The 18386-nt window shown below is 51.9% G+C and overlaps 1 pseudogene; it reads left to right on the forward strand.

The window, feature by feature from the left end:
* Positions 1-5184: 5184 nt before the first annotated feature.
* Positions 5185-18386, forward strand: part of LOC138443002 (epididymis-specific alpha-mannosidase-like) — a 45785-nt pseudogene continuing 32583 nt past the window's right edge.

Here is an 18386-nt window from a genome sequence, read left to right on the forward strand (position 1 = left end):
TTTTGGAGCCCAGAAAAATAAAGTCAGCCACAGTTTCCACTGTTTCCCCATCTATTTGCCATGAAGTGATGGGACTGGATGCTGTTTATCCTTTATATCAATAACCTCAGATATGCAGATGACACAACCCTTATGGCAGAAAGTGAAGAGGAACTACAGAGCCTCTTGATGAAAGTGAAAGAGGAGAATGAAAAAGTTGGCTTAAAACTCAACATTCAGAAAATGAAGATCATGGCATCTGGTCCCATCATTTCATGGCAAATAGATGGGTAAATAATGGAAGCAGTGACAGATTTTATTTTCTTGTGCTCCAAAATCCCTGCGGATGGTGACTGTAGCCATGAAATTAAAAGACGCTTGCTCCTTGGAAGAAAAGCTATGACCAACCTAGACAGCATATTAAAAAGCAGAGACATTACTTTGCCACAAAGGTCTGTCTAGTCAAAGCATGGTTTTTCCAGTAGTCATGTATAGATGTGAGAGTTGGATCAAAAGCTGAGCGCTGAAGAATTGATGCCTTTGAACTGTGGTGGTGAAGAAGACTCTTAAGAGACCCTTGGACTGCAAGGAGATCCAACTAGTCAATCCTAAAGGAAATCAGTCCTGAAAATTCACTGGAAGGGCTGATGCTGAAGCTCCAATACTTTGGCTACCCTGATACAAAGAACTGATTCATTAGAAAGACCCTGATGCTGGGAAAGTTTGAATGCAGGAGGAGAAGTGGACAACAGAGGATGAGATGGTTGGATGGCGACATCCACTCGAGGGACATGAGTTTGAGCAAGCTCCAGGAGTTGGTGATGAACAGGGAAGCCTGGCGTGCTACAGTCCATGGGGTTGCAAAGAGTGAAACACGACTGAGCGACTGAACTGAACTCCGTTTTACCCACACCTGGTCCAGTGCTGGGCTCCACACAGCCTCTGATAGGGGAGTGGACCAGACAACCAGGGAGTCTGGATGGGTGCAGGGCCTGGGGACAGAGGGGAGCCACCAGGCTGCTGCCAGGAGCAGCAGACTCTGAGTGCCCTCGAATCAAGATGAATTTGGGAAACTGAGGTCAGAGGTCCTGATGGAGTGCACGTAGGTTTCAAGAGGCTTCTTTGCTTCCTGGACAACAGGGGGCAGGCATGGCTGGGAACCAGGAGCCAGGAAAAACTTCAAGAATCCAGACCTGAAGGTAGGGCCCTTGGCCAGAATAAAGTCTAATCGGGTGCTGGACATGCGGCTCCTGGAGGCTGTGACCCTTTCTGGTGTTCCCAGAGGCGAGGGGTCAGGCCTGGCACCAGCTCCTCCCTCCTGCCTCTCCGTCCTCTCCTCTCTCCTCCTCCCCTCTCTCTCCCAGCCTGTGTCTCCCAGGTTTGGGTGAGGCGTGCAGGTTCAGAGTGGGGACTGCGCTCTCAGGACTCAGGGTGCGGACCCTGGGCAGCAGCCTCGTCTGTTCTGTGAAGCCCATCTTACAGAGGAGAAACTGAGGCTGGGGGTGGGGATCTCAAACTCTGGACTGTTCCACTGTGTCCCGAGACCCTTTTCTGTCTCCCCATTTTCTAACCCTCACTCTGCTGGGAGCGGGGAGGACTGCTGTCTCCTGCTCCCCAAGAATGCCCTATACAGTGGCTGGCGGGGGGGTGCTTTGAAGCCAGTTCCAAGGAGGAGAACAGAGGTGCCCCAGACCAGATCCTGAAGGACTGGTGGTGATCTGGTCCCAGCTACCTCCCCCAACACGGGCCAAAAAATACCCCTCGGGGTGCTAATGTTCCCAAGATGCAAGGGTCGATGGACTTGAATACTGTGCCTTCCCTGAACCACCCCCAGCCCCAGCAAAGGAGGGAGGCGAGAGGGCCAGGGAGAGGGGCCAGCTTGAGCTTTGAAAGGTGAAGAAGGAGCACAGAGAGAGAAAGAGCCTACAAGCTCCCACCTCCCCCTGACTCTCCACCCACAACTTGGCCCGGGACTAGTGGCTGACAGCCAACTCCTCAGCATGCTGTCCCCTCTTCTAGGAAGGCTTCCAGGATTTCCCAGGAGCCCCCAAATTATCGGAGCAGCTTCTCTTCTGGGCGGAGTCCATCGGGGCCAAGGCCTCACTCCCTAGCAAGGACATCCTGGAAGCAACACATCTGCTCTCTCACCTCCAGCACAGTGTCAGTGTTCAGTGGTTGCTCACTGATGAAAAGTTGAGAAGATGACCCAGGGCAGCCTTGCAGCCTAGGGTGCGGGGAGGGATCTGCGATGTGTGAGTGGAGTGCTCTCTGTGGTCAGGCATTGGGAAGCCACTTTATAGCCCCAGCAGCTTAATATCTAAACCATCCTACATATCCCCATTGTACAGATCAGAAGCCTGGGACTCTGAGTCAGACTGCCAGGAGCTGTGTGTCTCCATGCTCCAGGGTTCGGTGTCCTGTTCACATAGCAGGGAGAAGTGGAGTTGGGGTGAGCTGCTGAGCTGAGCCGAGCCTTATACGCTGCACCGTGAGTATCACACGTGTCATCCAGGGGAGAAGGGGACAGCCGTGTCCATGACAGTGACATCCATGCGTCCTTTCCACACGAAAGGTAAAGGGCTCCTGCTTTGTCCCAGGGGCTGATACAGAAGAGAGCAAACTGGAGCCTGTTGGAGCATGTTGAAGCCTGTAGTCTAGTGGGTGACGAGAGTGTTAACTAAACAAAAAATTAATACACAATTGTGTTCATCAGTAAATGCTATGGAGGAGGTGATGGAAGGTCCAAGGTAGGTGGGGACCTCAGAACAGGGAGAAGAGAAGAATAGCAACCTGCCCAACAGAAAGTGGAGGAAGATGCTTCCCAGTATAGAGAACAGCACATGCAAAGGGCCTGAGGCTGCAAAGGGCTTGACCTTGTAAAGAGGATTTGGCCATGCAACCACACTGTCAGGTAGAAGTCACCTTCCAGGTGAAGAGAGAAGTCACCTTCCAGGTATCACCTTCCAGGTGGATCAGGCACAACAGACAGAAAACAGCGGGAAAGGTTCATAATGATGGTGGGCAGTGGGCCTTCCAGCAGCTTCTGGATGAAACAGAGCAGAAGAGGGTGTGGGAAGTGAGACGAAAAAGGCAGTAGGACAGGTCCTGGAGGCTCTGAGATGCACGCTGAGGGCCAGCCCCCTGGAGGGCAGACACTGGGAGTGATGGAGGGTTGGAAGCAAGAGGATGCTGGGTCCACCCTGCTGTGGCGACATTCTTGGCACTGGGGGCAGCCAGGGGAAGTCTGCCCATCAAGGGAACTGTGAGTCCCCAGGCTGGTCACTTGCCCTAGAGAACAGAGAACACTGATGTCTCAAGGATGAAATGGAAATGGTGCCTGTGTGTTCATCTCACGAACTCCCACGCAGCACAAAGAAGAGTTGGGCTGTTCTTTCTCTAGATCATCCAGAACAATTCATGCTTCACAGGCTCACATGCAGCTACGGCCCAGGGCAAGATTGGGTCACAGGCCAGCACCCACGCATCACACTTGGAACAAGCTGGCCTTGCTGTGGGGAGGATGCTAGCACCCTGTGCTTTTCTCATGGTCCTTGGGTTCAACGTGGATTTTGTGGTGCATTTCATTGGATTCTCCAAAACATGTGACATCAACTCTTTTGCCTGACAACAGTTCGCTACCTGTAAGCGGATGGGAGGGAGGGGAGGGGATATATGTATACCTATGGTTGATTAATGTTGAGGTTTGACAGAAAACAATAAAATTTTGTAAAGCAATTATCCTTCACTTAAAAAATAAATTAATTTTGAAAAAACTCAAAAAAAAAAAAAAAGCAACCTCAAGTAGTCTCTTCTGGGCTGGGCATGGCAGAGCCTGTTTTAGAAAGAGCTATTCCTGTGCCATAGTCTGTCCCCAAAAGGGACATTTCCCAAAGGGAAATGTCACCCCCTTAGCGAAGTACAGTGAGCCTCTGAGGCCGTTGTAAAAGCTTCCCCTACCCTAACCCTCCCCAAGGATCTTGCAGCCTCGAGAACTGTGAGAAAATACATGTCTGCCGTTTAAGCCCCTCTGTTTCCTGTTGTGACAGCCGAAGTAAAATAAATGCCAGCCAGAGAGGACTTAGCAGCAGGAGGCAGGCTGACAGGCTGCAGAGACGCTCTGAAGCTGGTCAGTGTTGGTCCACATGCGTGAAGAAGAGATGCCAGCTCTACATGGCGGACGGAGGGGGAAGGGATTAAAGATGCAGAGATGTAGGAAGGGGCTGCAGTGAAGGCGGTAGGTGAGCTCAGACAATGTTCCCCAGGAGGCCCCGGGGACCCTCGGTTTACCAGGCACCAACATCATCAACAAGCTCAGAGTGGGGGCTGCCCCTGTAGGCTGGGGCTAATGGCAGACAAGCCTTTGCAGAAAGGTCTTCCTGGTGGCACTCCCAGTAACATGATGCGGAAAGGAGAGGCCAGGTGCCTGCATGTAGTTGTCAGAAGCAAGGTCAGTGCAATTATTGTGACAAACTTCAAGGTCAAAATGACAGCAAGACCCACTTCTGACCATGGGGATGGTTACTAGGAAAAGGGATACCTAAGGGCAAAATAGATGGACAGATGACATGGGTGACTGTCGGCATGTCCTCTGAGGAGCAATTGAGGATCAATGGTTTAGAAGGCCAAAGGCAGACTCCTACTGAAAATCCCAACCGCTTTCTAGGTTCCAGAGCAGATGTATGTGCGTGCTTAGTCATTTAGTCGTGTCCAACTCTGTGACCCCATAGACTATAGTGCACCAGGCTCCTCTGTTCTTGGGATTCTCCAGGCAAGAATACTGGAGTGGGTTGCCATTCCCTTCTCCAGGGGATCTCCCTGACCCAGGGATTGAACCTGGGTCTCCTGCATTGCAGGCGGATTCTTTACCTATTGGTGGTCTGAGCCACCAGGGAAGCCCACCAGACCAGAGCCAGTTTGCAAGCCCGAAATCCATTGACTGGAGGAGAGACTGTGTGTGTCCCTGGGAGGAAGAACTTTGTAAGACCCTGAGAAGGGCGTATGGTGATGACTTGCCAGCCTTTCCCTAGGTGCTTATTCACACACAGGACTGGATACCTGGGAGAGGGCAATACTGATTTATATTTAGAGGACTGTGGCTTAACTACAGTAAAGCGCTATCATCATGCGAGTCTCTGGGGTGAAAAATTCAGGAGCAGCTTAGCTGGGAATTTCTGGCTCCTGGTCTTTCATGTGGTTGAGGTCAAGATGTTGGTTGGGAATCTTGGAGCTGGAGCTGTCCTGGAGGATCGGCAGCTGACCCTTCTGGCTGGGGACACAGTCCTGTGTGTGGGCAGGACGCCTCAGCGGATCCCTACGTGGCCATGCCACAGGCTGCTTGAATGTGCCATGACTTTGCTGCTGGATTTGTCTAGAGTGAGGGCCCTAAGAGAGGACATAGTGACACCAGGCAACACGTGCATTTTAGTGAGGAGATGTGATGGGAACACATGACCATGGGTTCTCTGCTCCCTCTGTGAGCCCAGTTTCCAGAAGCTGCAGGCTTGAGTGAGGAATGGAGTGGCCAGGTGAAGGCTCAGGTGAGCTGGAGCCTGGAGAGGGCACCTGTGACTCTGGGGCGCCATCCTCTAGGAGGCATGTATACCCCAAATCTGTGGCCAGTGCATGGGGTCCCCAGTGGGTAGAATATGTGAGATGGAAACAGGAGGGGCCTCATGTATCATCACTCCCAGCGACCTACTTGGGAATTGGAGTCTCACATGCATGACTCTGGACTCTGAAGTTTCAGAGGTTTGGCATCCAAAGGAGGGATGTATCCACCAGGTGACAACCTACTGGTGGCCCTGGTCCTTTTGGACTGCTTGTGCCAAGAGACCAGCAGATGAGAGGAAGGGCCAGCGGTCTAGCGGGGATCACTGATGGAGAACACAGGAGGTAGGTCAGGAGGGCTGAACACAGCCCGGCAGAGAAGGCTCAGATGGTAACAGATGTGTGTGTCTCTGGGACTTTTCCTGATGGGGAAGGTGAACAGACAGGTGAGTGCTGTGACTCAGGAAGACATGCTGACCAAGGGTCAGGCCCCTCGGAAACAAGGCTCTGGGTATTTCCCACCAGGTCAGCCATCATTTCCAGCCCAGGTGCTCGCTGGAGGTGAGAGGCAGGGATGGGTGGTAGGTGGGGGATGAGTATCAGATCCAACCTTGAGAGAGCTGCAGCAAGAACAGCTAATGCACAGGCCTGGAGGAAAGGACAAGAACGGACACATGTGTGACACGGCGTGAGGTCTCCACGTGGGTGAGGCCACGTGCGGCTGGAGCAGCGGGCCTGGCCTGCCTCTCCCTCTCAAAGGGCTCTCAGGGCTTCACCGCGTCTCCTTCCCACGTGGCCTGGTTTGGGCTTCCTCACGGCATGGCAGCCCCAGGTCCACACGTAACCAACGGAACACGGGGGACCAAGGCAAAGTCCACCTTGCCTCTTCTGACAGCCTCCGAGTCACACAGGACATCTTATCCACATTCTGTTGGTTACTAGTGAGTCACGTGCTCACCAGCTACAAAGGGAAAAGAAACTAGCCCTGTTCTCAACAGGAGGAAAGTCAAGGTCAAATCATGTCAGATGTGGGCCAAGGAAGGGAGATGGGACAGAGAGGATGAAGATCTGCTTGGAGACCACGTTCGCCAGTGGTATTTGCTAAATGAGTGGACAAGGTGGCCTGAAGGGAGAATGAGTCTCATCTCTGGCCACAATAGAAAATGTCAGTCGGGCATTTGGATCTCAGGCAGAAGAGCCCACTCCATGGATCCCCGGCCCCCAGGTCAGTGGGTACAGAGACAGTTCTAAGCAACACTCTGGCCCCTCCAGTTTGCACCATTGTGATCAGCCATCCTCCAGGAAGGAGTCCCTGAGGTTGTCACCTCCTGTGCTTTCTGTCAGTGACTCCGGCTCCTCCATGACCATCCCGTTTTATGGGTGTGATGCTGAGACCCTGAGAGATGAGGCGTCCTACCAAGGGCACAGCTGGCGATCCAGATCTAATTCTGAAAGTGTTAAGCAGTCTTGTTGCTCCTCTATTTACTATCTTAGGTAAGTCAGATACAATTTGGGAAACCCAGCTTTCCTCCTTAAAATGGAGGTAACAATCCCTTTTGCAAGGCCCCCAATGGGAACAACTATCAGGGCGGGATTCTGGTGGTGGCCCTTACTGAGTGTTGAGTTTTGCAGGACAGAGTCTGAATTAAGAGGGGTTGGGGTAGAGAGGGGCTGGGATGCCTCGTGGGAAAGGCTGCCAGAGGTCCAAGGCAGAGGCTTGCACATTGGAGAGAGGGGAACTATGGCCAGAAAGAGAGACTCTGAAAGGGAGGTGGCATCTTAAATCTGGCTTAAAGTTGGAAAGGGAGGGAGAGGAAATTGGAGGTGGGGTGGAGTGCTGAAAGGCAGTCAGCCAGTGCCAGCCGCATCACCTGGGCCCCTGCCTCCCACTCCCCCGCCCCTGGTCCCTCCCCCAAAAGGCAGAGAGCTGAGGCTGCCCAGTGTGCCCCATTGCTAAACCGGAGGTCTTTGAAACTGCCAGACCCAGCTCCAGTCCGCAGGCCGCTAGGATGGGGTCAGTGCTCACGCAGCTGCTGTTACTGTGGCTTCTGGGAACCCAGCCTGAGGCCACGATCAGGGTCCCTGGTACCCTACAGTCGCTTGGATGTGGGCCGGCTACTTACCGTCCAGGTAGGAGCCTGGTGCCGCACTCCTTGCCACCTCTGAAGCTGTAGCTTCCTTCTCCATTCCGGATCCTGTGCTGGCTGTGCAGCCCGGGGTCGACCTAGAGTATCTGGAATCGGCCTGGATTCAAGTCCTGATCTGCTACAGACAGGCTGAGGAGCGGACTTTGCGTTGGTCACTTCCTGTCTCTCAGCCTCACTTTCCCCATGTGTGCTAGGGAGAACCAAAGGTTGCAAAGGTTAGATGGAGTGTGCATGGCCCTGTGTCAGGCCACGGTCACATTCCTCGTCCAGGGGACCCTCTCTGTGCCCTGATGTCCACTTCTGATGGGTGGTAGGGGTCTTCACACCGGCTGTTCCCTCTGCCCCAAAGGCTTTGCTCCCAGAGGCCTGCAAGACCCAGCCTCTCTCTTCCTCCTGGTTGTTCCTTAAAAGTATTTTCTTGGTGAGGTCTTCCTGACATCCCTATCTATTCCCCTATTCCATTTCCCCATTCCTTCCATTGAGAACATTGAGAGCATTTTCTAGGCCCAATATATAGGCACTCTCTTGTCTGGGAGGTCACATCAGTAAACCGAATCTTGGGTAACTTTCTTGTCCCTGTAAATGTTCCAGAAATAGTCTGTGGAGCAGCAAAATCCTGGTGGCCAAGTCAATCTCAAGTGTGAATCTTATTTCCCTGTACGTTTTGCCCAACAAGACGGAGTATGTGGCCCCAGCTAGATTTCTCAGCTTTCCTATTCCTTTTCCTTCCTTCCCCTTAGAGAATATTCTTTATCTTCTAAAACTTTTCTGCCACACACTCCGTTCTGAATTCTGCTCAAGGAGACTGCTTAGGGAAGTATTAAATAAAGTAGGTGTGCTTCACCTATATTGTCTCCATTAATCAGTTTTTAAACACTTCCCTTTAGTACATTTTACTTACTGGCTTGTTGAATGTCTGTTTTCCCCACTAGAGCTTCAGTTCCATGGGGAAGAGGCTTCATCCATTCAATATGTCTATGGACATATCCTCAAGCTGCTTCATGGATGGGATAGACACTCCATGAAAATTTGTTGAAGGAATGAATGAACGAGGGCAGAAAAAAAAGATAAAAAGACTCTGATTTCTTTAGGTTTCTAGGGCAAGTGGTTGGGTATTATTACTTACCTCCTTGGGCTTTCCAGGCGGTGCTAGTGGTAAAGAACCTGCCTGCCAATACGGGAGACATAAGAGACGTAGGTTCCACCCCTGGGTCAGGAAGATCCCCTGGAGGAGGGCCTGGTAACCCACTCCAGTATTCTTGCCTGGAGAACCCCATGCACAGAGGAGCCTGGTGGCCTACAGTCCATGGGGTCGCAGAGTCAGACACAACTGGAGTGACTGCACGCATGCACGCACCAACCTCCTAGAGCTGTTTTTTGGAAGGAGAAAGTAAATACATGAATAAATGAACAAAATCGCTCTGTGATAGCGGATATAAAAGAGTAGCTCATTTTAAAGAGAGAGGGGCAGCAAGAGCTTTGAGGCTGTGTTGAATCTGGTCCTGGGCCCACTGGGCAGCCTCTGTTGGGAGGGGCACCCATAGGTGTGTAGAGTGCTGACTTTCTGGGAAGCATGATTGCCACTTCCAGTTTACAGAAGGGGAAACTGAGGCCCAGGGAGGATCAGGCTGCTCAAGTTCACCAGAAATAGCCACCAGGCCTGCTGACTCCCTGCCCGGTGCTCTTTGCATTCCTTTACCAGCATCTCTGGGCTCCACAGTGAGCCAGGATGACCCGGATGTGAAGCAGCTGAGGCTCCATCCTGGGGGCTCCCTGCCTGGGGGGAGGCAGGTAGATCTACAGGGGGTCAGCTCCTCTCAGCTCCATCTCCCAGCACCCACACCCCCCCATCATTCCAGCCCAAGGAAGCCCTTCTGAGTCCCTGGACCTCTCCCCTGGGGCCCCTGGGTTTGACTGGTGTGTCCCCCCATGGCAGCCTCGGGGCCACCCAGCATGTCCCTCTGGGAGGCTGCCCCTGCCCCTGGGCCTGGCCGGCGTGTCCCTCTGGGAGGCTGCCCTGACCCTGGGCCTGGCCGGCGTGTCCCTCTGTCACATACAGTGCCATGATCTGTTTCACAGGCATCTCTCCAGGAGAGCACCTTCCTTCCCATCAAGGAGTGTCTGCCCGTGTCCTTCCCCCCGTGCACCGTTTATTGTGCATCTGGCACAGAGTGGGCACAGAGGCTCCCTTGTTGGAACAGCAGTGAGAGCAGAGGGCAGGTCCGGGGCAGATGGTGTGAGTGCCAGGGGCCCCCCGACACTGTGGGTCCCTGGAGTTTACTCCTTGGCCTCCGGGGTTCCTGATGGAGCTGGTGTGATGGTGTCCCCCTTCCCCACCCCCCAGTCTAGGAGAGCATGCAGGCTTATGTCACGAAAGTCCACACCTCGGTAGTGGAGGAGCTGACCCGTAATAAGCAGCACAGGTTCATCATCGTGGACCAGGAGTTCTTCCGGTTGTGGTGGGATGGCGTCGCGTCAGCCAAGCAGAAACTCCAGGTAACGCTGCCCTCCAGGGTGGTCCTCGCCGGTGAGCTATAGAGAGGAGTGGCCTGGGGGTCCCAGTGATGACCCTTCAGGAAGCTCCTGGGGTGGTGCTCTCTGTGGCCAGGGCTGTGCTGTGTAAACCAGGAGGCCCTAAACTCTCTGGGGCTGCTCTCAGAGTTTAGATGAGAGTTGTGGTCAGCCCCATACCCAGGAGATAGGTTTGTGTTTAATCCTGCCTTTCTGGCTACTCATTGCAGCTGTCGCAACCCTGCTGGCATTCAGCTGGTGTGAATGGGGTCACCTCTGACACTGGGCACTCCAGGGGTGCCCTGTGTCCACACTCTCTTCCTTCATTTACACATCCGTGTGGCCCCCATGGGAACGGGAGCTGGTGACCCAGCCAGGGGCGTGCCCCAGCCCCTGTGGTTTCAGGGCTGGCTGCAGATTAGCTTCACTCATCACGGGGAGTGAGAGGCCCCGCTCCACGGAGGGCAGCCTGGGACCAGGGCCTGCTCCCCCACCTCCCTGGGTGATCACAGGTGGCCAGTGGCCTCTGTCAGCTGCATCTACAGTGGGAGTGACCTCCCTCCTCAGAGAGGCTGTACTTGGAGTAACCACATGATGGAAGTGCCTGGGATGCCTCTTTGGTGCTTGCTTGGTCCCTCCAGGCTTCACCTTTTTCCGCAACAGTCACTGATGGTGAGACCCAGAGGCCCAGGGTCTTGCTCAAGGTAGCAAAGCTCAGATGGTGAAACAGGGTGTCCACCAGTTTGCCCCCCTACCTTCAGAGGGGATGGGAACCTGCAGCTTGTGGAGATGAGAGCCCATTACACAGGCTCTCCCACGTGCCAGGTGCTTGCCAGATTTTGTACACATTATTGAAATGACTCTTTCCAACAGCCAGTATAGTTGGAATACTAACCATGCTGTACAGAGAGGGCAGGCAACGGGCTCATGGTCACACAGCTTATACCAGCCAGGTGGGATTCTGGGTCAGGTATCCTGACTCGAAGCATAATTCTTTAGGGTCTCCAGGGGGCAGTCCTCACTCCTTTTCATGGATACCCCCAAATCAGTTGTCTGTCTCTTACCCCCAGTTAAACACGTGGTCTGGCTATGACCTGGGCAGGCAACTCCATGGTGTAGCCCTGGAAGGCAATGTTTTTCCCTGCTTTGTTTTGGCTGAATCCTCACTGAGTGGGCAGTGACTGATGGGCAATAGATGCTGTCGACCGAAAAAGACAGTCACGACCTGAAAGTAGAGTTACTTTATTTAGCGGGAATGTTTAGGGCTCTGAGCCCAGGAGCCAGCATCTCAGTAGCTCTGAGAAAACTGCTCCAAGGAGGCAGGGGGGAAGTCAGGTTATATACAACTTTGCAACAAAGAAAGCAGGCAGTCTGAACATCAAAGGTCAGGTATCAAGTTAAGGAATTTAGCATTCTTTGTATGGGAAGATGCAAGCCTCTGGGCTCACTGAATTCATTTCTTTCATATGCACCTTAGCTATCTGGGGCCAATCCAGTTTCCCTGTTCACCTGGTTTCTTGCGTTCCCCCAGCTCCTCAGCAGTCACCGTGGAGGGAGGACAGCGTCACTGGATCGCAGTTTTGGGAGCTCTCATTCACATTTTAAGGCCAGAAATCGCTGATGGTTGTGGCATTTCTTATTGATTAATATGGAAGGAGACATTTGCATTTCACAGTGCTCATTTAAAACAGTACACAGCAGGTGTTATTCAAAATTTCTCAAGTGAGTGAACTGCTAATACTGCACCTTCAGCAATCCAAGTGCAGTCTATAAACAGTGCGGTGGCCTCACTGCCATAGTCTTTGGCCTTATTTATATTTCCGTTCCTCCCTTAATTTGTGTATTTTAAAACATTTGTCCTCCAATCGTGACAAATGCAATTTGAAGGACATTATACAAAATATCCCAGGTGGTACAGTGGTAAAGAATCCACCAGCCAATGCAGGAGATGCAAGATCCATGGGTTTGATCCTTGGGTCAGGAAGATCCCCTGGATTGGAAATGGCAACACACTCCAATCTTCTTGCCTGGAAAATTCTTTGGAAAGAGGAGCCTGGCCGGCTACAGACCTTGGGATCACAAGGAGCAGGATATGACTGAGCAGACACACACACACATACAAAATAGCAGCTGATAAGCTTCAAAACTATTAATCCCATGAAAGAAAAAGCAAGGCTCAGGAAGTGTTGTGAATTAAAGGATAATAAAGAGAAATGGCATTAAAAGCAATTCATGACCCTAGATTGACTCTTACACCAAAGAAAGGACATCAATGGAACAAATGGTAAAATTTGAGTCAAGTCTATGAATTCGATAGCAGCATTATTCATGTTAAATTTCCTGATATGGATAATCATATGAAAAGTGAAAGTGTTAGTCACTCAGTCGAGTCCAACTCTTTGCGACCCTATGGACTCTAGCCCGCCAGATTCCTCTCTCCATGGAATTCTCCAGGCAAGAATACTGGAGTGGGTTGCCATTCCCTTCTCCAGGGGGTCTTCCCGAGCCAGGAATCACATCTGCATCTCTTGAATCTCTTGCATTGGCAGGGGATTCTTTTACCACCGCACCACCTGGGAAGCCCAAGTTTCCAGAAGGCTGACATGATTTCAAAAGCAAAATATTAAACACATGTGCTTATATATGTATATTTGATGAAGCAGCAGCCATGGGCCAGGTGCTGGTCTAAGTACTGGACACAGGGTCCTGCTTTTGCAGAATAAATGAAGGTGAGGAGTTTGAAGGAAGGACCGTGAGATGCTATAGGCACGTCCCCTACAAACACAACCAGGCGCAGCTCGGGGGTTGTAACCTGGCTTTTTCTCTCTGCCCACAATGCCAAGGTCCATGAGCTTGTGGGCCAAGGATGCCTGGAGTTTGTCCTTGGAGGCCAGGTCATGCACGATGAGGCCGTGACCCACGTCGATGACCAGATCCTCCAGCTCACAGGTTTGATTACTCCTCCTCAGACCTGGGGTCCCTTGGGTCTCCTGTTAGTCTGGGACTGGGTGTGTGGGCCCTGGTCCTGGGCTTCACCTTCCCCTCGAAACAGGAGACTGTGATCAGTAAACATTGGCTGGTGCCATGTCCGTGCTTGGGCCCTTGAGTGCAGGTGCTAAGAGTGTGATTTTAGACCAGATGGGCTGACTGGCTGTATCCCAACTCTGTGAATTACCACCTGTGATCCAGAGCAAGCAATGTAACCTCTTGAAGCCTCAGTTTCCTCCTCCATGAATGAGTCTGATAAGGAAGTAAAACCTCCCTTGAAGGGTTGGTATCAAAATTAAACTGGGATAATTCAAATAGAGCACATTGAGTACAATGTGTGGGTCCCTAGTAAATGCTGAGTAAAGATTAGATCCCATCTCTGTCATCACTCCACTCACACCTGCTCCACCAATACCACCTCCAAAATCAATGCCTCCACCTCCAACAGCAGCACCATTACCACCACCATCAGCATCACCTCCAACACTACCGCCTCCAGCACCACCACTTCAGCCATCACCAGCACAACTCTAAATACCACGACCTCCTCCATCCCACACCTCCAACACCACCTCCTCAGCCATCACCTCCACCACCATCACTAAAATAACACCACCTCCTCCATAATCTCAACCATCATATCCTCACCATCACACCACCACCACCTTTACTACAGCCGAAACAATATCAACCACACCACTATCACCATCAGCACCACCAACACCATTTCACCATCCCTTCCACCCTCATCATCACCACCTTCAACACCGCAACCACCATCTCCACAACCACCGCGGTCACAACCCCCACCATGAACACCAAGACCTCCACACCACCACCAGCATCACCGCTATCAACACCCCCACTGCCACGAATAACACCAACACCACCTCCACTGACACTGCCCACCATGCACAGTTGCACTGGGCCACAGTCCTCTCCCACTGCCCAATGCCTCTCACAAGCAACACTTCACCCAGCCCTTCAGGCAGGCGCCATGATTTTCAGTCTCGTTTTGCAAAAGAGACGACAAAAAAGGGCAAAATTCAGTGGACCAGCTAAGGTTTTCTCTAGGGCATGGCCGAAGCTCTAACTCCACCATCACTCCACGAAAGAGGAACCCCAGTTACCCCCAGTGACAAATATCGCAATAGCATTGGGTATTGTCTAAAGATCCGCTTAGCATTTTCTTCCTGTTTTTCTCTTTAATCTGGGGTCCCTTCCTCATCTGAGCTTCTACTCTCCTGCTTCTAGACCTCATTCAACCTCAAGATTTGCCACTTGCATCCCAAAGGTGATCCTGCCGACAGAGCCCTTTCTTCTCAGACCCTCAGATCCCTTTCTTTTTTTAAATTTATTTATTTTTAATTGAAGGATAATTGCTTTACCAGTTGTGTTGGTTTCTGCCGCACATCAGCATGAATCAGCCGCAGGCATATACATACGTCCCCTCCCTCTTGAACCTTCCTCTCCTACGGCAAATTCCCATCGCTGTCTATTTTGCATATGGCAGTGTATGTTTGCATGCTACTGCCTTTACGTTTGATCATGGTGCCTGTCACCAAGTCCTCCTGTGTGCCAGGAGCTGCCTCTGTGCCCCCGTGCATGCTCACACCCTAGGAGGAGGGCTGTCACCCCCCATGCCTGTAAAGGTGCTGAAGCTGAGAAACTGAGCCTCCCCACCAGGCAGGTCTGCAGGGCGAGCACTGAACCTGGTTCTCTGACTCCAGAGTCCGCGACTTTCTCATTTCTCCTGTTAAAGGTCTTTGGGTTTGAAGCCGTAGCAAGGTAAGTGGGAACGGGGTGGCGACCCTTTAGCCGTGCTCATACAGACTCGCCATTCTCCTTGGTGCAGCCTCGGTCTTGTCCCCCGGCCTCCTTCCCATCCATCTCCTCCTGCTGCCCTGCCCTGCGCCAGAGACATGTCTCTGTGCTTTCAGTCCCAAGCTTTCCTATTCTTCCCGCTTGAGCAGCTCACCCTGGACTCAGCTGAGCGCTCTCATGGTCCAGGTGCCTCCGCTGGGCCCCAGTACCTTACCACCTCCCCCTCTGGCTCCTGGAACTATAGGTGGTCTATGGCAGTGCCCATCGTCCGATTCTCCTCTGGGTCCCCAGGACTCAGCACAGGGTCTGGTCTGATAGTGGTGGGAGTGCAGAGGGAGGGGGTGGGTGCTGACCTGCCCTCCTTGGGGATGACCCCACCGGGAAAGCCCTCACCTGTGGTCTCAGCCCACCATGCCCACCACGCTGATCTCCCCAGAGCTGGCTCTGCAGGCCTGCCCTCCAGCAAGGCATCCAGAATCTTAGCAAACGCAGGCTGTCATCACTGGTGAGGGAAGGAACGTGGAACCCTGTGTGGCTCCTCCCCAGGGGACTCTGTGAGGCCCTATAATGTTCTGAAGACCAGCCAAGCTCCTAGGACTCCTAGAGGATGGACACCGATTTCCTCCCACAATAACCTCCTGGTTCTAAGCACAAGATGTACACCCACTGACTTCAGTCTTCAGGGCAGTTCAGGAGATGGGGAGTCTTTTTTAAAAATTATTTATTTATTTTAATTGGAGGCTAATTACAATATTGTAGTGGGTTTTGCCATACATTCACATGAATCAGCCATGGGTGTACATGTGTTCCCCATCTGAATCCCCCTCCCACCTCCCTCCCCATCCCATCCCTCAGGGTCATCCCAGTGCACCAGCCCTGAGCACCCTGTGTCATGCACCAAACCTGGACTGGAGATCTATTTCACACGTGATAATATGCATGTTTCAATGCTATTCTCTCAAATCATCGCACCCTCCCCATCTCCCACAAAGTCCAAAAATCTGTTCTTTACATCTGTGTCTCTTTTGCTGTCTCGTATATAGAGTCATTGTTACCATCTTTCTAAATTCTATATATATGCGTTAATATACTGTACTGGTATTTTTCTTTCTGGCTTACTTCAGTCTGTGTAACAGGCTCCAGTTTCATCCACCTCATTAGAACTGATACAAATGTACTCTTTTTAATGGCTGAGTAATACTCCACTGTGTATCTGTACCACAGCTTTCTTATCCATTCATCTACTGATGGACATCTAGGTTGTTTCCACGTCCCAGCTATTGTAAACAGTGCTGCGATGAACACTGGGGTACACATGTCTCTTTCAATTCTGGTTTCTTCGGTGTGTTTGCCCAGCAGTGGGATTGCTGGGTCATATGGCAGTTCTATTTCCAGTTTTTTAAGGAATCTCCACACTGTTCTCCATAGTGGCTGTACTAGTTTGCATTCCCACCAACAGTGTAGGAGGTTTCCCTTTTCTCCGCACCCTCTCCAGCATTTATTGTTTGTAGACTTTTTGATAGCAACCAGTCTGACCGGTGTGAGATGGCACCTCATTGTGGTTTTGAGGGAGTCTTAACCTAATGTGCTTAGCACTCCCCTGAGAAGGAGGGAAGGAGGTTTCTCCAGCTGAGGTGGCGGCCACCTTTCCTATGTCCCCTTGTCCTCTCTGTCACCTCAGTCCCTGAACTCTGGCTCTGCCCACCACATACTGGCCAGGTAGGTCTTGACCTGGTCATTGTGCTGATTAGGACGCATGTTCAACTGCGTGAAGGTGACTGGCTGTGGCTCAAGCAAGATGGAAGGTTACTTCTCTGGGAGGGGTCGGGGGGCAGTTTATTACTGCAGGTTCTTTTGGGCCACTAGGGGGCGCTGCGTCACAGAGAAATCCAGGCGTCCAAGTTGTTTGTGTCTTTTGCTCTGAATCCCCTAGGGTGTTTCTGCCCTCCTTGCCTAGCTGCAGGTGGCTCACCTCACTGAAATGCCATCCTCTCAGGGAAGGGGCAAAGAGGATGGTGGCGGGCTACAACCTTGTGAAGGTGACCCAGAATTTACCCTCATCACTTCTGCTCACATCCATTGTTCAGAACCTAGTCACATGGTCTATCTTCCATGGGAAGCTGAGAAATGCAATCTCCAGCTAGAATTCTATTGTCCTTCCCTAAGCAGGATTATGTGGTTCTGTTACTAAACGGCAGAGAGAAAAATAAATCTTGGGTGATTATTAGCTGTTTCATTCAATATTCACTTGTTCATCGGAATCTCAGGAATGTTTTTTTCTTGGAGTCTAGAAAACCTGTCAAACAGTGGCTTGAGTGTTTAAGATATTTACTATTTACTTTTAAAGAAGGGGTTGGGGGGGGGAGGTTTAGGACTGATTCTGCAGCCCATTGATGTTTCTTGTATTTTCACATCCTCTCCCACATAATCTGGAGAAGGAAACGGCAACCCACTCCAGTGTTCTGGCCTGGAGAATTCCATGGACTGTCCATGGGGTCGCAATGAGTCGGACACGACTGAGCACCTCTCACTCCACTTCCCACACAATCGGAGAGTGTCTGCCGCTTCTCCAGTCATCATAAAGCCATATTTGCACATTTGAGGAATAAAAGGGGTACAAGGGAGGCTTACCTCCTCTTTTTTTTTATTAAAAGGTGGACATTCTTGTCCTGAATCCCAAGCAGGTGAAACCCATACATCTTTTTTGATATGACCGTAGTCTGTGTCCACTTCTCCATTCCACAGTCTGCGAAAACAAATATCTGACACAACAAAATGATCTTGCCATGACTGATCAGACCGGTGAAACGCCATCCCTTGGCTTTGGGTCGGTGCCCAGTGAGCAAAGAGAGAATTCTGTGAGTGATGAATTCTGGGCCACGGAGTCTGCAGCCGTCAGGCCTGCCCTCCGCAGGCTGCCCCTCTGGGGAGAGGGTGTGCCCTCCACAGCTCACTGCCCCCCAGTGTGGTGATATTGACCCACCCTCCCTCAACCTGGACCCTCCGCCCCCAGTCTCCCCTCCCCTCCAGCAGCTCCTTCTTGGTCTCCTCTGTTTCCTGTTCCCCCCGTGCTGCTCCCAGAGGTCCGTGAGGGCTCAGAGCCCCACCCCAAGTCCAACAGCCTGGCTGACCCTCATCACCTCCCTTATGCACTAGACCCCGAATCTTCCTCTGGTCCTCCCTAGCCTCCCAGCAATCACCCTCCTCCTGGACGGACCTTGTACAGGGATCTGATCACAGCTCTGTCCCATGACCCTGGAATCGTCTTCAGGGCCACAGCCAGTGTCCCAGCCTGGGCAACTCATCAGTGAAGGGCAGTTTGACTTAACACCAGTGACGTGAGGGCTTCCCTGGTGGCTCAGATGGAATGCAGGACCTGGATTCAATCCA

Source organism: Ovis canadensis, chromosome 6 (genome assembly GCF_042477335.2).
Source record: "Ovis canadensis isolate MfBH-ARS-UI-01 breed Bighorn chromosome 6, ARS-UI_OviCan_v2, whole genome shotgun sequence".
In the NCBI taxonomy this organism is placed as follows: Eukaryota; Metazoa; Chordata; class Mammalia; order Artiodactyla; family Bovidae; genus Ovis; species Ovis canadensis.